General features: G+C 45.5%; 1 long non-coding RNA gene across 1 annotated transcript in view; it reads left to right on the top strand.

Annotated features, from left to right (window-relative positions):
• LOC118675089 overlaps positions 1–21302 on the top strand; it is a 33800-nt gene that overhangs the window by 10854 nt on the left and 1644 nt on the right. The window contains exon 2 of the long non-coding RNA XR_004973813.1: positions 15690–18393. This is a non-coding gene — a long non-coding RNA (uncharacterized LOC118675089). The remainder of the gene's footprint in view (positions 1–15689; positions 18394–21302) is intronic.

The raw sequence follows: 21302 nt of genomic DNA, 5'->3' as shown, positions 1-21302 counted from the left end.
GCAAAAGCATAAATGGAGACACAAGCGTCTTTGCTGAGGGTCCCACTGAGCTGTGAGTAGCTTCACAGGTGTCTTTAGGAGTCAGCAGCATGGCAGTGGACATCAGGGCCAAAGTCAAGAACTACCGGGGGCTCCTTTGACAGCCGCTCCCCAACCAGAACCAGACCAGAACTGCTGGCGGGATTGCCTGGACTAGCACCCTGTGAGAAGGCAGTGACGAGTTGACGTCTCCATGTCCCAGCAGTACGGCACATATACAATCCCTCTGCCCATAACCTGGGTGTCAGCCTGGGATGACTACCAGGCAGAAGAACGTTTCCCAGGAAGACTAAACTGCCTCCCCTTCACCTCCATGTCCTCCATCTCCCAGGGAGGTGAGGTGGGACCTGGGTACACCCCATCCTGGGATCCTGAACAATGGCTTAACTCATAATAAATACTTGTTGGAAAAGTGAAAAAATAAATAAATGATTGTGTTGGATTCTAATCCATAAAATGAAATCCATATCCATGGGTCTATATTGATATAAAAAATGCAAACCCAATGAAAGGAGAGAATTCATCTGTCTTGCTCACTATTTACTACTGTGTCTCTCTGGGGCCTAGCTTAGAACATGGCACATAACACATGCTTAATAAATAAAAGTTGAAGGAAGGAATTATATTATTATCACTGCTTAACAGATGGGGAATGAAGGCTGAAAGGTCAAGCTATTGCTTAAGCAAGTACAGTTAGTAATGGGTGGAGTTGGGGTGTCTCTTTTAAACTAAGAGTTTTTGTACTATCACCTCCTAAAGGTGAGGCCAAAAACTCCATCAGCTTCCCAATTGTTATCTCTCAAAGTGAGCTGAGAGTCAGGGCTGACACTTAATGGCTGGGTTAGCTCCTGACACTTTGGCTCTCCATTGTCAGGTAAAAAAAACAAACCATTATTTTATTAGGCCACATTCATTTCAAGAATCACTGGGAATCTAAACAGTGAGTCTCTTGGTTTAACGATTCGATAATGGCAAATTGAGAGTTGATTTTGGCCTATTTCGTCATTCAGACTTCATTTTTGAAATTTTAAGTTAGAATGTTTTCCCAGTAGTAAAAACAATGATGGCCAGTTATTTTTACTATTGGGAAAACATTCTAACTAATTGAAGTTTTCAAAAATAAAGTCTGATAGTCCAAAACCATCTCTCCGTTTGTAATGGATAAATAGTGATGGAAAAAGACTTGACTTGGGGTGGTGAACACACGATACAGTGTATAGATGATGTGTTGATGGAATTGTGCACCTGAAACCCATATAATTTTGTTAACCAGTTTCACCTCAATAAATATAATAAAAAGGAAAAAAATAATAAAAATAACTGAATAAATGTTTAGAGTGTTTCATTTAGATGAATTTAACAACAGCATTTAGCAGCAGTTCTAATGCATCATACCTTGTTATTCAGTCATCCTTACTCCAAATGTTCACCTTCCACCGTCTAGCTGAGTAGCCCACTGTCTGGCTCACAATTGTTGGTTTATAACTTGGTGTGTGTGCAGTGAATTTTCCAGAATTCATGTCAGTTTTGCACGTGGAATACCAAACTTAATGATGAAACAGTTCCTGAGATATTCTATCACACATCCCTGTTTCCTGGGTGTTTGAAGTACATTCAGTTCTGTGCAGTGGATTCTGTGTCTTTAAGAACTATTGTTAGAAAAATGAAGACAGAGATCAGATTCCTAGTTTCAGGCTCCCCAGGCTTGCAGAAGCTGGAATTGCTTCAAAGCCACCAATTCCTTCTGTGACCACTCACCAGACTCTCTGCTAAGTGATGAGAAGTCATCAGGGAGCAAGGTGTGAGCCCATCTGTGCTTGCTCCTCTAACCCTGGTGAGCTCCTAAGCTGTGGCAGGTGTGCTTTGGTGGAAATAGCCATGACCAGACAAGCATGGCCTCCCCTCTCCTGGGGTCAATGTCTCCACCAGAAGGTGGGGGTTAAAATGCAGTCATGATTTTGAAACAGATTCAAAAATGTGAGGGTGGATTTCATGGAGAAGCAGTTGATTTCAGGGTTGAAGCAGGGAAAATACCAGATGAGCCTGATACTTGTAGGTCCAGAAAATAGGGAAGTGTTTGAAAAGGAAAGAAACTTGCCAAGAGGACAGAGCCGACATAAAGGAGCTCCCAATGGTCAGAACTGGAATAACTTGATCCACAAAATTAATGGATTCTAATCCATAAATGAGAAGTGTTAGAGTCTAATCCACAGAATAAAGTAAATATTCACAAGTGCCCAGTGATGTAAATAAACAACTAAATAAATAAATGGCAGAGATATGGCAGCTCTCCCTTACAGAAGAATTTAAGTTAAATGTGGAAGGAGTGAGGAACATACAAGACCACCCACAGGCAAATAGCACAGTGTCAGTCACTGCAGATGAGACCAATTGACGGACATATAAACCGCTGGCTGAGCCTGGAGAAGGAACGGGACAGCTTCAGTCTCACCTCCCTCAGGAATTGATCAGTTAGAATGAGAAAAACAGTAACTTCACAGTAAGAAACTCTGCAGCTACCTTAACCAAGTGATAGGGCACCTCACCTGGAAGAAGACCTATCAGAGGAGGATGCAATCTCATTGCTATGGGATTCCTGCCAAAAATCCGTCACCTCAATGTAATTGGTAATGAGACAACATCAGACAAGTCCAAATTTTGAGACATTGTGCAAAGTAACTATCAAAAAGTGTCAAGGGCATGAAAGACAAGGAAGAAAAGACTGAGAAACCATCGGAGAGATTCTAGTGATCTGCTCTGCTAAAGGGCAAAGAAATGAGGGTTGGGGCAGAGATGCTCTTCCTCCCTGACAGGTGTTATCTGTCATCCGGAGACTTGAGAGTGGGGTGGGATGTGCCTCTGAGGTCTGTAGGGATACAATGAAGTATGTAAGGGGCAGGGGAAGGTAAGGGGGTAGGAGAGGAGCATCTGAATTTGGCCAATGTAGATGGACAGTTAGGATAGTGCAAACTCAAAGTTTGTATTTTTCTCAATAGCAGGTATAAAAAAGTAACCTTATTTGAAAAAAATTGCCTGAGTTCTATACTTCATTTTGCCTGTCTTTGTGCAGAATGTTATTTTAAACCCCGTGAAAAATAATAAAGAAATAGAAAAAGTGACCCTTAGAATTTATTGGGGGAATAGGATACAAGAGAAATACCCAAATTAAAGATTAAAAACATGCCTATAATAAATAGATGAAGAAAATGTGGTATATACCTGAAATGCAATACTATTCTGCTTTTAAAAAGAAGGAAATCCTGTTATTTTTAACAGCATGGCTGGACCTGGAGGCATTATGCAAAGTGAGATAAGCCAGATACAGAAAGATCAATCTTACTTACATGTAGAATCTAAAATAGTCAACCTCATAAAAGCAGAGGTAGAATGGTGATAGCCAGGGACTGGCGTGTGTGTGTGTGTGTGTGTGTGTGTGTGTGTGTGTGTGGTGGTGGTGGTGGTTGGGGGGGGGGGGTGGTGGGAGTGCTATATATTGGAGGAGTGCACAGGATTTTGGTTATATGATGAATGAGTCCTGGAGACACTCTACTGGAGGGCCTGCAGCTAGCAATGCTGCACTATGTGACTTAAATTTTACTAAGAGGATAGTTCTTTTTATTATTATTATTATTAGTTAAGGTATTACAAATGTGTCCTCATCCCCCCCATTAACCCCCAACCTCCCCCACACACACAAACTCATGCTCCCATCCCCCTGTTGTCCATGTCCATTGGTTTGGCTTATATACATGTATACAAGTCCTTCGGTTGATCTCTTCCCCTTACCCCCGCCCTCCCCTACTTTCCTTCTGGGGATTGATAGCCTGATCGCTGTTTCTCAGTCTTTGGGTCTGTCCCTTTTCAGCAGTCTATGTTGTTCTCTATAATCCACAAATGAGTGAGATCATGTGGTATTTATCTTTCTCTGACTGGCTTATTTCACTTAGCATAATGCTCTCCAGTTCCATCCATGCTGTTGCAAAAGGCAAGAGTTCCTTTTTTTTTTTTTTTTTTTTTTTACCGCAGCATAGTATTCCATTGTGTAGATGTACCACAGTTTTCTAATCCACTCATCTGCTGATGGGCACTTAGGCTGTTTCCAAATCTTAGCTATGGTGAATTGTGCTGCTATGAACATAGGGTTGCATATATCCTTTCTGATTGGCGTTTCTGGTTTCTTGGGATATATTCCTAGTAGTGGGATCACTGGGTCAAATGGGAGTTCCATTTTTAGTCTTCTGAGGTAGCTCCATACTGTTCTCCACAGTGGCTGCACCAGTCTGCATTCCCACCAGCAGTGCAGAATTTTTCTCCACATCCTCTCCAACACTTGTCGTTTGTTGATTTGTTGATGATAGCCATTCTGACAGGTGTGAGATGATAACGCATTGTCGTTTTGATTTGCATCTCTCGTATAATTAGTGACTTTGAGCAGGTTTTCATATGTCTTTCGGCCTTCTGTATGTCTAAGAGGATAGTTCTTATGGTAAGTGTTTTTACCACAAAACAACAGCAAGGAAAGGGATAGAAGGAAATTTGGGAGGTGATGGATATATTTATAGCCCTAAGAGTGGTAATGGTTTCACAGATGTATACTAATTCCCAAACCTGAGTTGTGTATTTTAAACATATGCACTGCTTTTACATGTCAACCATACCTCAACCAAGTGGCTTAAATAATAAATCAATAATTAATTTTTAAAACCATGCCCATAGATATTACTTGTATTCTGGGATAGAACCCTGTGCTAAGAAAAAGGATAGCCCATTAAAGGTGAGTTGGATCAGTTCAGAAAGAGGAAGCTGAAAGGTGTGGTTGAGTGGTTGAATTAGGGCTGCAAAGAGTCTTCTGGGGGAAGAGAGACCTGCCTTTTTCTGCTAGAGACAAAGCACTTGAATTATTAGATGAAGTTGTGTATGATGGGGGTGAGAGAGAGGCAGCAACATAGGCCTCTGGGCCCAAGGTTAGGAGGGCAATTGACATCATGAAGATAAATATCTTTGAAGTATTTGGTCAGATAATCAGGGTTGATTCAAGAGCATTGTGAGGCCTAAAGATTCTGAGTACGAGAAAAGGAGTTCAGTTGGATGCCCAATGTACGGTGAAAGCTCCAGTTAAGGGTGCAGCATGTCCCTGAAGACTGGGCAGGGAAGGATGCCACGGAGCAGAGAGCTGGTCAGCTTCAGCAGAGGAGCTGAGAGGCCCAGAGGCTCTGAAAGGAATGAGGACTTTGGTTTTTTGCCAGAAGAATGTCATTGTGGTTTTAATAAAAGTGGTTCCTCTGAGGTAAAGACCAGAAAACTTGAGCTGCTCAACTGAAAATTTATTGAAGACAGGAACCATGCTCTAATATATCTCAGTATTTTCCTGAAATATCTAGCCCAGGGTATCAGCTTTGAATTGTGACAATGGAGTTCTATGTTTCCCTGTCAAGAGTTTTAACCCAATCCAGAAAAAGTCACCAATGTGAAAATAAGAGCAACTTGTATTAAAGACATGTTAAAGGAATACATTTTAAAGCAAGAAGGAAGTGGACGGAGAGGCTGAGTAAAAGTGAAGGTCGAGAGATATTGTCCTAGTATTTAACATAAATCAACATGAGTTGATCATAATGAATGCCAATCTTCTTAACAAAAAACTTTAATGGTTTGATTATAATATATTTAAGCCTTAAAAAAGTATAAACTTCAGAAAGAAAATGGAAATAAGAACAATTGATATAAATAACGTGTGACCTCACCAGACATGTTGGGGTTTTCCCTGACTCTTGTGTGTTTTTCTTAGATAAAATTGTATCATGCATGCAATTTTGCATCCTGCTCTTTTCCCTTAACTTCATAAGTACTTTTCCCCAATTAACAAAAGTTTTCACAAATTATAATTTCCCAGCCGTGTGAATATACTAAGGTGTATTTAATTGTTTCTCGAAGATTAGGTATTTAAATTAATTCCAAGTTTTATAGTAAAAAAAAAAAAAATGCCGAGATGAACATTTTTGTTTACTTATTTATTTTTTAATTTTGTTTTATTGCTTAAAGTATTACAAAGGGTATTACATATGTCTTTTTTTTTCCCCCCTTGACATTCCCCTGGCCTCCCCTACCCCCAGTGTCTTGTGTCCATTGTTTATGCTTATATGCATGCATACAAGTCCTTCTGTTGATCTCTTACCCACCCACCCCCAACCCTCCCTGGGCTTCCCGCTGTAGTTTGACAGTCTGTTCGATGCTGCTCTGCCTCTGTATCTATTTTTGTTCATCAGTGAGATGAACATTTTTGAAGAAGGGTGTCCAATTGCTTTCTAGAACAGCGGTTCTCAACCTGTGGGTTGCGACCCCTTTGGCGGTCCAACGACCCTTTCACAGGGGTCACCTAAGACCATCCTGCATATCAGATATTTACATTATGATTCATAACAGTAGCAACATTACAGTTATGAAGTAGCAACGAAAATAATTTTATGGTGGGTCACAACATGAGGAACTGTATTTAAAGGGCCAGAAGGTTGAGAACCACTGTTCTAGAAGGAGTGAGTTCATTTCAGGCACATGGTTGTTGTCTCATGTGCTCTCATGTCCATGGATGTGAGTTTGCTTTCTCTTGTAATGGTTATTCACTCATTTATTAATTTATTTGAAAAACATTTATCAAGCATCTAACATGTGTAGATACAGTTGTAGGTGTGGGTGGTTCAGTGAGCAAGGGCATCAAAGCCCCTGCCTCATGGGCTCACACTCTAGTGAGCAGAGATGCAGCATTAGCAATGCAGTAAGGAACAGAAGTGGGCTGTGAGGGGTCAGTGCTTTATGGAAGATTGAGGCAAGTGTGAGTGTTTGAATGTCTGGGGAAGGGGTCCCCTGCATTGTGGTCTTCAGTAAAGGCCTGACGGAGGGCAGAGAACAAGCATGAAGGCAGAGAGCCTTCCAGACAGAGGGGTTGTTCATGAGGTTCAGTATGTTTCTCAGTAGTGATTATACTGGCTCATTTCATAATGAAGTATGTGGCCAAGGGCTGTCCTCACTGCCCAGCTCATTCTGTTGACATCAGGCACCTCTGATAACCCCCTCACTCTCAACATGTTCATCTCTGAAATGAAAGCATACTGCCTGCTTTACTGTTCCGCCTGGTTATAGCAAAAAAGGACTGAGGAGTCAGTGAAGAAAGCCCACTTAGTGACGGCAGGTCAGATGGCAGGGGGCCCCTCTGAACTCTGATCCAAAGTGACACTTTTGTGGAGACCTCTGTCCTTCCCACAGTGCGCCCGGCTGGAGGAACAGGCTCCTGGCTGAATGTGTGGCCCCAGGTTCCCTCCTCCAGTGGGGAGCAGATCAGCTTTATGTGTCAAAAGCAGTTTGGGAGAATAAGCCTCCAAAAAGTCGCCATATTGCTAGGAAGCTTCCCAATATCTGTTCCCTCCTTTGCATGCAGCACCGCATGCTGGCTGCTCCAGTACCAGCCCACTCTGCCGGGCTTCACGAGCAAGCATGAAGGCAGAGAGCCTTCCCAGGCACAGGACCTCCAGCAGGCCTTACAGGAAGTCACCTTGAGTTGTTCCCACTTAGGGCCACTCCAAAGCCCTGCTGAATGAAACCTCTTGGAGGGAAGTGATCAGTGTCCATGGTCAGAGGAAACCTAGTTCCTCCTGACCTGCACCTGCCCCCAGTGCTACAAGTTTGGGTCAGGCAAATAGAGAAGCCTTCTGTTAACCACAATATCCACTGTGTTTAGGACAGTTAACAAATCCTCTGCTACCTCCGTGTCTGCTAGTGCATCCTATATGTGCACACCCACCTATGCTGCTTCCACGTGAATTCAAGTGCTTTTTACAGGACAATCAGACCAGATCGTCCTCTGGTAACTTAAGCCCAAGTTTCCAAGTCAGGTGTATTGCCCTCCATCCTGTCTTCATTTCCTACCAAGGCTCTCTAAATGCCTGCTGTCCCTGCCTTGTCCTTCCGCCTGCACCTCCAACCCACAGTGCACCTATGGCAAAGTTCACCTTTTTGGAGCTCCAGTTGGATTGTCACTTCCTACTCCCAAACTGGTAAATTGGGAGTACCTCCCAACTGCCCCCCTTTATTCCATCTGTGTTGTTCAACATGTGTGGTCCTCAACCCCTGAATCAAAACCCTCCACTGTCTGATGGAAATGCAGATTTCTGGGCCCACCCACTGAGTCTGAGTCTCTGGGATCACAGTGTTGTTGAAGAACCAATGTCCGGCCAATAAAGTGCAAGCCCCTTAGTTGGTTTTGAAACCCTCCATGGTCTTTCCTGATGGGCTTCAATCCTCCTTTCTGGCCCCTTTACCCTGAGTCCCCACCTCCATCCCAGACTATGCTTTTCTACCAATAGCCCACTGCCACGTCTCAGGACTTTGGCCACCCTGGTCTCAGCCTAGGTGTTAAAACTTTGTGACTTCAAGGTTCAGGTCAAATGCTGTCTTCATGGAAGCTGTAGCTCCCACAATCACACCTCACTCTTCCACTGGTCGGAATTATGCTTCATTTCACTTTGTGCTCCTCCCATGGGTGGGTGGCAGGTACACAGCCCAGGCCCATGACTGTGGTATCCCCTTGGTGGTGGGTTTCATGTCGTGCTCATCCTGTGTCTCCTGTGGTGTCTTGTGCTGTATCTCACAGAAGAAAATCATGCTTTGCTGAGATCCAGGATGTAATTCCAGTTTGAAACTGATGCAAGAGAAATGTCGTGTGCTTGCTGCCAAGTTAAAACCTTGCTTTAGCAAGTTCTGCCCCCCCAAAGGAGAGGGACCTGCAGCAGAATGTCCTACTACCCTGGGCCATTCACAGAGCCACTCTGGGGAGGGCCTCCAAAACCACAGTGAAGTGTCCATTGCCACGTGAACCTTAAAGAGAAAAGGACAGTGTGTGTGTGTGTGGAGGGGGGGGGGTGCGAAGTGCATTGTGCCCTCAAATCACAAGATAGGCCAACAGGTCCCATATGTGCTTATATCTGAGAGACCTGGTCACACAGTAGGGTTCACAGCCCCTGGAAAAGTCGGTGCCTCCTGTGGTTATAGTATTGCACATCGAGACATCTTCCTCAACCAGACAAATGGAAAACTGAACAGAAATCTCTCAGACAGGAGAGCTGTGAGGGTGGGGGAAGGGTGGGGCAGGGGCCCATAGAGTTCCTCACAAAAGACCAGGGAGCATGTATCTGCAAAGGCCAGGAGCGTGCCCAGATAGCTGAGGTCTGTGCCAGATAATCCAGTACTTCAAAAATAGACTTTTTCAGAAAATTATTCACTTGCTTAATGCAAAAAAACCCAGTGAATATACACTCATCAACTGGAAGTTTTAACATGGGAATCAAAATAAACAACCCCTTAGAACTTAACTTTGCTGATAAACCATGAACTTGATTTTTAAAAGGAAGAAAACTTGAAGGAATTAAGAAAATTCTATGGGGAGAAAAAGGAATATTGATTTCTAATTTATAAAGATGGAGGCACTGAAGAATGTGTTAGAGGACCTTTCATTTCAATCAATACACAAAGAAGCCAAAAAATAGTAAAATTTACCCAAAAGAGGGATGACATATTAATTCCTAAGACAAAAAGTTCATATAAATCACAAATTGGAAAAATGCAACATTTTTAGCCTCCCCAAGTTCCATGTAAGTCATCGGGATGAGCATGTGCAGGTGCAACCTTCGAGAATTCATTTATGACTGTGACTCCATTGTTGGGGACTGTAGAGTGACACACTGATGGTTCAAGACAAGAGCAAAATAGTCTGCCCAAGATGCTCAATCAACATCGTCACACTGCCGGCCTCTGCGACCCCACTCTGTGTGAGCTGGTTCCTTCTACACCTGACAGACACCGGCTGAAGAGGACCCCATCCAGAAGGCATACGAGCAGGCCAGTCCACAGGCTGACTCACTGCCTACTGGCTCCAAACGATGACTTTGCAAAATTGAAAGAAGAGGCACACTTTAGAAGAGAAGGAGATTTCTGAGGGGAGTTTCAAAACAGACATTTCTGTATAAACTGGATAAAGGACATGGGTTATTAAAAAATTGCTGAAGGCCTCCTGTGAGCTGGGTTCCCAGGAGATGACTCAGGAGTCCAACAGCCTTGACGGCCCTTCCCAGAAGAAGCCCTGGTAATGGGAGCTGCCCACACACGTGCCCAGAGAGTGGGGAGCACTCACATCTCGCTGGAGGCCTCAGACATTTCCAAGCAGAACTGTCCTCTTACAATCCCCTGCTGTTCACCTGAAATCTCTGTTCTGCTGCTGTCCAAGGCCTTATGAAAAACAGCTTGGATACATACGCCTTTCCAGAGTGCCCACACATCTTGTGTGATACCAGGACTGTCCCTCTTAAATGAATGCCACCAGCACAACCTGCCCACTCCCACAGCCATGAGTGCCTTCGCTGTTCTTATTACCCTGCTCATATGCCCTTTCAGAACTTGGAAGGGCTAGGATGAAATGGCCAGGCAAAGCCCAAAACATAAATCGTACCAACCACACAGGTCTGAGTGCAATGGGTGCCTGGAAGGAGACAGGACAAGCATCATTATTCCCCTTTCATTCATTCTGCCACATCCACAAGTTGCAAGCCCAGACAGAAACCTCCTCCAAGGCAGGACAGTCATGTCTCATGCCTTATCTTCTCAGTAAGGGAGGGCGGTGGAGTGAGAGGCAGGTGAGGCAAAGCCCTGGGACGTTGTGGACTGTGAAGAATGTGTTAGGGAGCAAACACGGCGAGGGCATAAGCTGGATGTGCAAAAGCCAGACCAAGTCTGTGTGGCTCTGCTTTCTTGAGACCACCTGAGTGAGGGGATAATCCTGGATGGGGACTGGCAAAAAGGCTGGGTGAAGTCAGAGGCTCAGGGGCTGCAGGCATCAGCAAGGCCAGCGGCTGAGGGCTGTCCTCACTGTCCCGCCCGTTCTGTTGACACTGGCACTCTAAGAACTCCCTCAGGATCAAGTTCGTCTCTAAAGCGGGGTCACAATGGCTGCTTCACTTCCCGATTGGGTGGTAGTGGAAAATGACTGAGGAAACTAGCGTAAACTGGTCACAAAACCTCTCGGAAGCATCAGAAACAAGGCCCGCGCCGCCAGCTGGCTGCTGTCGGTGGACAAGCTCAGGAAGGGCGACATTCTGAGCAGCAGTCAAAACGTGTGTGAGCAGCAGGCCTGGCTTCCGAACCAGACGGTGCAGGCTGAACCCCTGGACAGAATCAGAAGGCTCTTGGAAGACCAGCTTTTTTTCCAGTTCAGAGATCCAAAGCGGAAATTAATTGCACATCAAACTCTTGGAGATGTCCATTTCCATGGCCTGGTGCTTTGCGGGGCAGGTGGCAAACATGTATCTGAGCCCCTGCCCAAGCCCACATCAGGAGCCACCCCTGGTCCCATCCCGACCTGTCTGCCTGTCTGCCATTGCCCAAGGTTTCCCAACCCAGAACGCTCTCTCCCTGTCCCACCTGGGAAAGCCCTGCTCTCCCATCAAAGTCCTACTCAAAATACACTTTTCCTATTAAACCCACTTGCAAATGCCCAGCAGCCTTGCCACAGTGCTTGGTTCTGTGAGAAATGCCTGCAGCCTTTATCCTTTATCTCGCTGACAGGGGCAATGGCCTTGAGTGTGTCCATCCTGTCCACCAGTCTGAGGGGAGCTGGCCTGACACATCACACTAAAAGGAACAAAATGGTGAATTGATTGGATCAAAACCTGAGACCCAGAGGAGGGTGCGCCACACTGGGTCCCTGGGGCCCATGTTGGGGGGCACCACCCAGATCACACTGAGGCAAGGACTGATTTCCTGGCTGCTCAAGTGCTGCAGGAAGGCCTGAGACTTTGGGTCCCCTGGACTCAGAGCTGGCAGAAGGGGCCCTGTGGAGGGTCAGCACTTTCCCCACTCAGAAACCCACAGAGGCTTCTCTTTTGCAGGATAGCAGGTACCCCTCAGGCTCTGCCCATCGCATTTCTGGCTGGCCACAAAGCAGGGCCAAGTTACCATGTAGCCTGGCCACAGGTATGCAGAGCTCTATAAGGCAACAAAGAAACAGGGCCCAGGAGGACCCACGGCACCTACCCACACTTGGGGGCTTGGCTTCTAAAAGTGCTGGGTTAGAGAGAAACAAGATGGCAATGTAGGTAAATGCTGGTACTTGCCGATTCCCACAACCACATCAAAATTACAGCTAAAATGCAGAACAACCATCATTCAGAACTGCCTGAAAGCTGGCTAAATGGAAGTCCTAAAACTAGAGAAGTAAAGAAGAAAGTACATTGAGACTAGTAGGAGGGGCAGAGGGGCAAAGGAGAGGAACAGGTTGGTTCGACACCCACATGTGCCATTTTTTTAATCAGGAGAGATATCTCCAAGACCTCCCATGAGAAGCAAGGGAGTCCCAGCTCCATACCAGACCCCTAGCCCAGGGTACCAGAGCTTGGAAGAGAAGTCCCTGTAACTTCAGGTTGTAAAAACCAGCGGGGATTATGGCTGAATGGCATGGAGGCTGTTGGAATCCCAGGTGTTCCTCTTAAAGGGCCCACACACAAACATACAAGGTTCCACTTCCTCTGAGCTCCAGCACCGGGTGGTAGCTTTGGGGGAATCCAAGAATATATGGGAAGGAACTGGACTCTCTGGCATCAGGGCAAAAATTCAGGGGCAGCTTTCTCTAAGACAGGGGTGCTCACAGGGGTCATTGTTCCTGTGCTGGGACCTCCACTACCACAGAGCTAACTGGAAGCCATATCTGAGTTTCCATCAGCATGGCCCACACTATTTGCTCCACCCTGATGATTCCCTGAGACTCTGTCCCATTCAACTTGTAGCCCTACCCAAGCTCTTTGCAACTGCTATTCCATATGAATGGCCTGTCCTGGTTCAGGTTTCAGACTTTGCTAAAAGTCTCTTAAACAAGCAGCAGCTGGAGTCAGTGTGCCCCAAACCTATCAATAAAAGGCCCAAGACCCAGCACTAGCACCAGCCTGCCTTACTCACAGCTGGTCTTCACCTGGGCACTTCCTAGTCATATACAAGTAGCAGCCATCTACAGATCTCTCTGTAGCTCCTGCCAGGTGGCCCCAGGCACTGGCAGACTTTGCACCTCCTGGGACACACCAGAGCCAGTGCACCTGGTGGACAGCTTCAGACCACACCATATTACAAATCTACACATCCACAAGTGACACATCCAGGGGCAGACTCAGTGAGCACCAAAGCCCCACTGAAGCAAATCCTGCTGCATAAGGATGTCTCCTGTATATCAGCTCTTCCATTATAGTTGCAGCTGGTCCTCTCAGCCAGTTGGCCTGGAGGTCAAGTCCTCCCAGTGACACCAACAGCAATCAAGACTCAACTACAACAAAACTGTGCACACAGCCCACAAAGGGGTGCACCTAGAGTGCCCAGCTAAGATGACTGGAGAGGCTGAGCCACTGGGCCCTACAGGACACCTACTACACAAGGCCACTCTACCAATTCCAGGAGACATAGCAGCTCTACGTAATATATAGAACAAATACAGGGAAACAGACAAAATGTGGAGACAAAGAAACATGTCACAAATGAAAGAACAGAAGAAATCTCCAGAAAAATAATTAAATGAACTGGAAGCAAACAAACTACTAGATACAGAGTTCAAAATAATGGTTATAAGAATGCTCAAAGATGTTAATGATAACTTCAAAGGACTTAGTGAGAATTTCAATGATCTTAGTGAGAATTTCAAGAAAATTAGTGAGAACATAGAAGATGTGAAAAGGGACCAGTCAGAAATAAAGGAAACGCTAACAGAAATGAAGAATAATTTGCAAGGAATCAACAGTAGAGTAGAGGATGCCAAGAACCAAATCAATGATTTGGAATATGAGGAAACAAAAACCACTCAACCAGAAGAGAAAAAATCCAAAAATATGCAGATAGTGTATGGAGCCTCTGGGACAACTTCAAATGTACCAGCACTCACATTATGGGGAAGGAGAGAGCAAGATATTGAAAACCTATTTGAAGAAATAATGACAGAAAACTTCCCTTACCTGGTGAAAGAAATAGACTTAGAAGTCCAGGAAGTGCAGAGAGTCTCAAACAAAATGAACCCAAAGAGGCCCACACCAAATACATCATAATTAAAATGCCAAGGGTTAAAGACAAAGAGAGAATCTTAAAAGCAGTAAGAGAAAAGCAGTTAGTTACCTATAAGGGAGTGCCCATATATCTATCAGCTGATTTCTCATTAGAAATTTTTCAGGCCAGAATGGAATGACAATAAATACTCAAAGTGATGAATATCAAGGACCTACAACCAAAATTACTCTACCCAACAAAGCTATCATTTACAACTGAAGGTCAGATAAAGAGCTTCACAGATAAGAAAAAGCTAAAGGAGTTCGGCACCACCAAACTAGTATTACATGAAATGTTGAAGAGTATTCTTTAAGAAGAGGAGGAAGAAGAAAAAGAGATAAATAATATGAACAATAAAATGGCAATAAATACATATCTATCAACAATTGAATTTAAAAATCAAAATAAACGAACAAGAACTCTAATGAGTAAAATAAACTGATGAATAAAATAGAATCAGAGGCATGGAAACATGGAACACACTGATGAATCTCAGAGGGAAGCGGCGGGGGGGGGGGCGGGGAAGGAGATTAACCAAAGGTCTTATATGCATAACCTATGGACATAGACAATAGGGTGGTGAAGGCCTGGGGTGGGGCAGGAACTGGGTGGAGGGGGGCAAAGGGGGGGATAAAGGAGGGCCACCTGAAATACTCTCAACAATAAAGATTTTAAAAAACAAAAATAAAAGTGCTGGGTTAAGGGGCTGTGGGTGACCTGCTGATAAAAGAGTCAGGATTGAACATCCAGCAAGATCCCACGACAAGCTAGAAACATACAGGACAGGGAGCCACAGGGTAGAATTAAAAGCAGCCCCATCATCCTCCCAGAGACCTCTGGTGAGCATGGGCTTCTCACTTCTGCAAAGCTGGGCTCTGCAAGGTAAGGGGTCCTGGTTCCAAAGGGACACAGTGAGAGTGCCCCTGAGGTCCAAGCCATGGCAGCCATCTGAGGGGATCCTGGGGCAGGGTCAGCAGGTGAGAAGTCACCATCTTGACCTGCTCACCAGGAGATGTGGGGTAGGGTGGAGTGACTCAGTGGGCCCCTCTAATGGTTGCTTGTGCAGTTTTGATGGCAAATAGCAATTAAGGGTGCAGCATCCTGGGCCAGTAAGGGCATGGTGACCAGGAGTTTGAAGCTCTCGAGGATGAAGGTTTAGGTCTGGCCACCAAGTCAGCCACTGGCCCAGCAGAGCTGCTGGCCAAACATGAAGGGTCTGGAGAGGAAAGAGAAGGAAGCACATTAATCCATTTCAGTTGGGGCCCTGAGACCAGCAACAGTGGTGGGGCTGTAATTTGCCCACTCACCTTCCTCTTCTAAGTTTCCTGCAGGACAGGGTTGCCAGGTAAAATATAGGATGCCCAGTAAAAATTGATTTCAAATAAGCAATTATTAGTTTCTTTAGTGTAAGCATGTCTGTAATATTACATGGAACATAACCACACTAAAAGAAATGTACTCATTGTTTATCTGTAATTCAAACCTAACTGAGAACTCTATATTTTTATTTTCTGAACCTGACAACCTTACTTCAGGAAGAGAAACCACTGGCAGCCTGGAGTGATCCCAAGACCTAAAAGAGGAAGTGGATCAAAATAGAGGAGTGGACTTGGATGATGCTGTCATGCACTGTGTGCGAGAGCACCCTCCCCCGCCCCCCAGCTCTGGGGCTGTCCTGGGAGATGGTGCTCAGCAGGCAGCCCTGTTGGGAGGTGGCTCCAGCTGAAGAAAACCACCTTGCCAATCCATGCCGCCTTCCGAGGGCTGCCTGCACCTGTGAGGTGTGGCCCCATCTTTTCACCCCAGTGCGGAGCAGCTTCTTCCCACTCCAGAGCTCTATGCAGGCTGACTGCGGCCTTTCTGGTAGGACATTGCATCTCAGCTTCTCTTCCTGCCCAATCCTGCTTCCTTCCCCTGACTCCAGTATTTGGCCTGAGAGTACTCCCTAACAAACACCCCGCTTAGAGGCTGGGGGAGGAGAACATCACATCATAGCCCTGTACCCAAAAGCATGTCCTCAGAGGCAAGACGCATTTGTTTTCAGAGCTCATTGCTTTGAGGCACTCAGCATTTTTAGATGCTATGGTTCAAAAATGATCAAGAAACAGTTTTGTGTTTCTGCATGTAAGGAAGCAAAGGAACAGTATCTCAAAGGAACCACATCACCTACTTACCATCAACCTGGATGTTGGAATGTCATCCCAAACATCCCTGTTTACTTCCCTATAAACCTGTCCTCCTCCAGATTTCACCATTTAGAGTCTTGGTTATACCATTTCCCTAACCTCTGAGCTTAGAAACTCTCCAGTGATCTTCGACTCCCACTCAATGCACCCTATCCACCCCTGCCCTTTGTACACTCTTCCTTCCATCCTCCAATTATTCCTCCATCCACCCCTTTCCCTGCCTTTTACCTGAGTCCTCCTAGGACTCTTGGCCTTTCTTTTCTATTTTTTTTTTAAATTTTTAGTTTTTAATTGATTTTTAGGGGGGGGGGAAGAACGCATCAATGTGGAAGCGAAACATGAATTGGCCGCCTCCTACACGCCCCCTACTGGGGATCAAGCACTCAACCTGGGCATGTGCCCTGACCAGGAATCAAATCAGCAACCTTTCTGTGCACAGGATGACGCCTAAGCACCTGAGCCACAGCAGTCAGGACTCTTGGCCTTTCTTTTCTCTCCTACTTCCATACACTACAGCCAGGCAACTCATCCTTTGGTACAATTCTTACCTTGTAACAGGGGAATATGAGTCACGGTGATAGAAAGCTTAAAAAACCAGCACATGATTTGCCCTGTATCCTTTCTCTGTGCCCTGGGACCAGGAACATTCTAGATAGATGCTGCTTTGCCAGCCTGCATGCTCAGAGTGGTGATGACCAGCAGTGAATGACTCATGCAAACAAGAAGGAGCTCTGTGTGACTGGAAGCCCCTGAGGTTTGGAGCACTGTGAAAGTTCGCTGCTAGTAACTGTCCTGCTGGTAGCCTTTCCTGAAGGTACACTGGACCACCCAGAGTGCCCCGAGTCTCAGAAGTAATGTTCACATGTGACAAGTGATGCTGTGCTGTTTTACAGTGTTCAACTGGAAGGACAGTTCATGAACTTTGGAATAACCCAGCACTGTGCACTGCTACCCAGGGGAGGAGTCAGACAAAGCTATCTGCTTTTCACCTACTGCTTCAATTTTCAGAAAATTGCCCAAAGTTATTGCAAACTGTTTGCATTTTTGTTGGCTTGGCAAAGGGAGTTGGCAGTATCCAATAATCCCTTGTTTAAAGCCACGTCACTATTTATGCAGAGAACACAAATGTTACAAGGAGACTTCTTAGAATGCTGGCAAGAAGAGGAGGCCAAACGGGAACAGTTGTTTGTAAACAAAGGGATAGGAGACCACATTGCCTCAGTGTCTGACTTTGGGACTTTTTATTACATAATTGATTAAAATGACAAGTCCCATGTCCTGTAAGCTTGGAGTGGGTTTTACTCTCTGCCTTTCAGGAAGAAGCCATGCATTTAGCTCTGCACCCCAGACAGAGTTCTTGAACTAGTCCTGAGCAGTCTCGCTGGGAGCGCCTCCTGCTGCAGCTCTGCAAAGTCTTTCACTGAAGAAACTCAGAACATGATGAAAGTTAAGTCAGAAAAGTGTGTGCAGCTCTGCAAACAAAAAGGAAAAATCCAGGTTTATGTGCCCTGTTGCTAATACCAAAGAATTTGTCACTTTACAAAGAAAGTTGAACTCAATTCCTTTAAAGTTGGGGTGTAGTGTGAGCATTCAACATGCAATTTCATTCCCAGAGTATTCCATCTTAACTCCTCACCCGTATAAGCAGCTTACAAGGTTAGATTTTTTAAATAGGGTTAAATATTCAAGTGCAGTGGTGGGGAAGCAGCACCCATTTCCTCCAATTTCTTTATGACCACAGCTTCATGAGTTCAGTGGCTTTTTAAAAAATGCAACTTTTCTTACTCTGAATTTACCATAACCAAAAAGGCCACTGGGCAGCCACTGATGGTTCTAAGTCAGAGCAGAAAGAAGGAAACAATTACTTAGGGTCAGAAGAACGTTCAGTGGTTACCTGGGCCAACCTCACTTTGCAGACAAGATGACGGAGGCCATCTCAGCAGAGTGAGGGGAATGAAATGCCACTTCCAGACCACAGGCCTGCACTCAGATGCTGATTCTGAAATACGAAAGAAACAGGCGGCCAAATGCCTGTGGACTGAGAGAAACACAGGTGGGCAGAATGTGTCCTTGGACAAGATATTGGGACCCCAGTAGATCTCTTTGATCTCTTTCCTTATCTGCATGGTCAGCTGAATATTGCCTGCCCTGTCCACCAACAGTTTTGGTTGGGAGATCGGATGAGAAATGCCTATGAAGCTTCCCTAAATGTTGAATCACGTCATAATGATAATAAGCCTGGATTATTGAACACTTAGCACATTCCAGGCATGTGCTAAGCATCATTTCATTATCACAGCACATTAGGAGGCAAAAAAGACATGACCTTCATTGTAAGGGGAAGGTAAGACTTTGGTTAAGTGGTCCATCCATGATCTTACAGCTGTGAACCAGGTCTAGCTGACCCTCATACTTGAGCATTTAATTTTCAATAATACTATACCAATATTATCAATAATACTATATAACTAATCCTATCTAATAAAAGAGAAAGATGGTAATTAGCATACGACCGCTACCCTTTCCATTGGCTAATCAGGGAGATATGCAAATTAACTGCCAGCAAAGATGGCGGCCGGAAGCCAGGCAGCTGATTCGAACAGGAGGTTTGCTTGCTTCAGTGACAGAGGACTCCAACGTTCCCCGCCTGACTTGCCAGCCTCTCAGCTATAACTTTAAGCAACTATGTTGCAAATATAGAAGCTAAAAAAACCCCAGAAACCTGCTTTACTCAGCTGGGCTTCAGCCAGCCGGACCGCAACATTGTATCAAATACAGACAGTAAACAAAGGCCAGAAATCTGTTTTCAGCAGCCGAGGCCTCAGAGCTAAAGCTGGCCCAGAATTAAAAACAAAAAAAACAAAACAAAAAAAAAAGGAGCGGTTGGGAGCTTCAGTCACCCGTCAGCCTGAAAACGGCCCTCAGCCCCTCAGCCAGACTGGCCAGGCACCCCAGTGGGGACTCCCACCCTGATCCAGGACACCCTTCAGGGCAAACCAGCCAGTCCCCACCCATGCACCAGGCCTCTATCCTATATAGTAAAAGAGTAATATGCCTCCCAGCACCGGGATCAGCAGAGCCGAGAGGCCTCCCGGCACCAGGATCAGCGTGACAGGGGCAGCTCCCAAACCCCCTGGTCGCCCTGCGGCTCTGTGTGTGACAGGGGGCGGGGCCACAACCTCCCTATCGGCCCTGCTCTGTTCCTGACAGGGGAAGGCACCCCAACCCCCTGATCATCCCTGCTCTGTGCCTGATAGGGGTGAGCTCCCCAACCCCTTGATCACCCTGCAGCTGTGTGACAGGGGCGGTGACCCAACTCCCCTATCAGCCCTACTCTGTGAGTGACAGGGGGGAGATCCCCAAACCCCTGATGGGCCCTGCTCTGTGCGTGACAGGGGGCAGCGCCCCAACCCCCTGATTGGCCCTGCTCTGTGCATGACGGGGTGGTGCCGCAACCTCCCCATCGACCCTGCCTTGAGTGTGACAGGGGGCGGTGCCCCAACCCCCAAATCGGCCCTACCCTGAGCATGACTGAGGGTGGCATTGCAACCTCCCAATCCGCCCTGCTCTGTGCATGACAGGGGGTGGCGCCCCATCTCCCCAATCGGCCCTGCTCTGAGCCTGATCAGGGACTGCACCTAGGGATTGGGCCTGCCCTCTGCCACCCAGAAGCAGGCCTAAGCCAGCAGGTCATTATCTCCCGAGGGGTCCCAGACTGCGAGAGGGTACAGGCCAGGCTGAGGGACCCCCCCCTCCCCCTCAAGTGGACAAATTTTTGTGCACCAGGCCTCTAGTTATATAATAATATAATACCATATAGTTTGTACTACTATAGCACACTAGTACTTATTATACAGGTACTATGTTACTATAGTATAGTAATATGTTGTATAATACATAGTACATGTTACAATTCACATAATAATATCCTATATAATAAAAGGCTAATATGCAAATCAACCAATCACTATGACACGCACTGACCACCAGAGGGCAGACACTCAACGCAAGATCTGCCCCCTGGTGGTAGTGCACTCCCACAGGGGGAGTGCGGCTCAGCCAGAAGTCCAGAAGCCAGGCTCACAGCTGGCAAGTGCATCAGCAATGGCAGGGGGCCTCTCCCGCCTCTGCAGCAGTGCTTAGGGTGTCTGATTGACTGCAGATGGACATCCCCCGAGGGCTCCTGGACTGCAAGAGGGCACAGGCCAGGCTGAGGGCCCTCCCCGCCCCCATGCCACCCCCCAAGTGCAAGAATCTCGTGCACCAGGCTTCTAGTAATAATATAAGAATGGTATAGTAATTCCACCACAGGAGATGCCAGGGTCAGTGGTAATAATTGACATTGCATAGATATATAGCCAAAGAGCACTATGTTATGATCAGAATTTCCTTTGAACAAACCCTGTTGTTTATTTAAAGAGATATTTATATTATATGAACTACATCATAACAACAAAACATTTTTAGCATTTTCCTAATTTTTTTTTACAAGTACTTGAAACAAGGATTAGCCTGTAATCTTTTTCAAGGATATAGTCACATTGATTTTTAACAAATTGTAGTCTCCCTGTCCTTTTAAAGAATGAATTAGTGAGAAAATAGTTTACCCCAAGTAAAGTTTTATAATTTATTTTTTGTATCTAGTATGGGTTTTTCTAAAATATTTTTCTTGCATGCTAATGTATAATTTTAAAAGATTAACTCTTAAAATATGAATTAAGTAAATTCAGCTTACAGTCTCTATGGTAAACATGATTTGAAATGCAAATACTCCATAAATATTGGGCCCCATCTGCAACAGCAGTTCAACATCTGGATAATTCACTGAAATAAGCAATCTCCTCACAGAATACGATCAGTCTGTTTCAGGTAGATATTCAGTTAACTGCCTTCCTATTTGTTTTCACTTTTTAACTAGTTGTGATATTTGAAGATAAATGTCTAGTCTTTTACTGAAGAAAA

This window comes from Myotis myotis, unplaced genomic scaffold (genome assembly GCF_014108235.1).
Source record: "Myotis myotis isolate mMyoMyo1 unplaced genomic scaffold, mMyoMyo1.p scaffold_m19_p_2, whole genome shotgun sequence".
Lineage (NCBI taxonomy): Eukaryota > Metazoa > Chordata > Mammalia > Chiroptera > Vespertilionidae > Myotis > Myotis myotis.
Note: the sequence above shows the minus strand (reverse complement) of the source record. Positions and strands in the feature narration are given on the sequence as shown.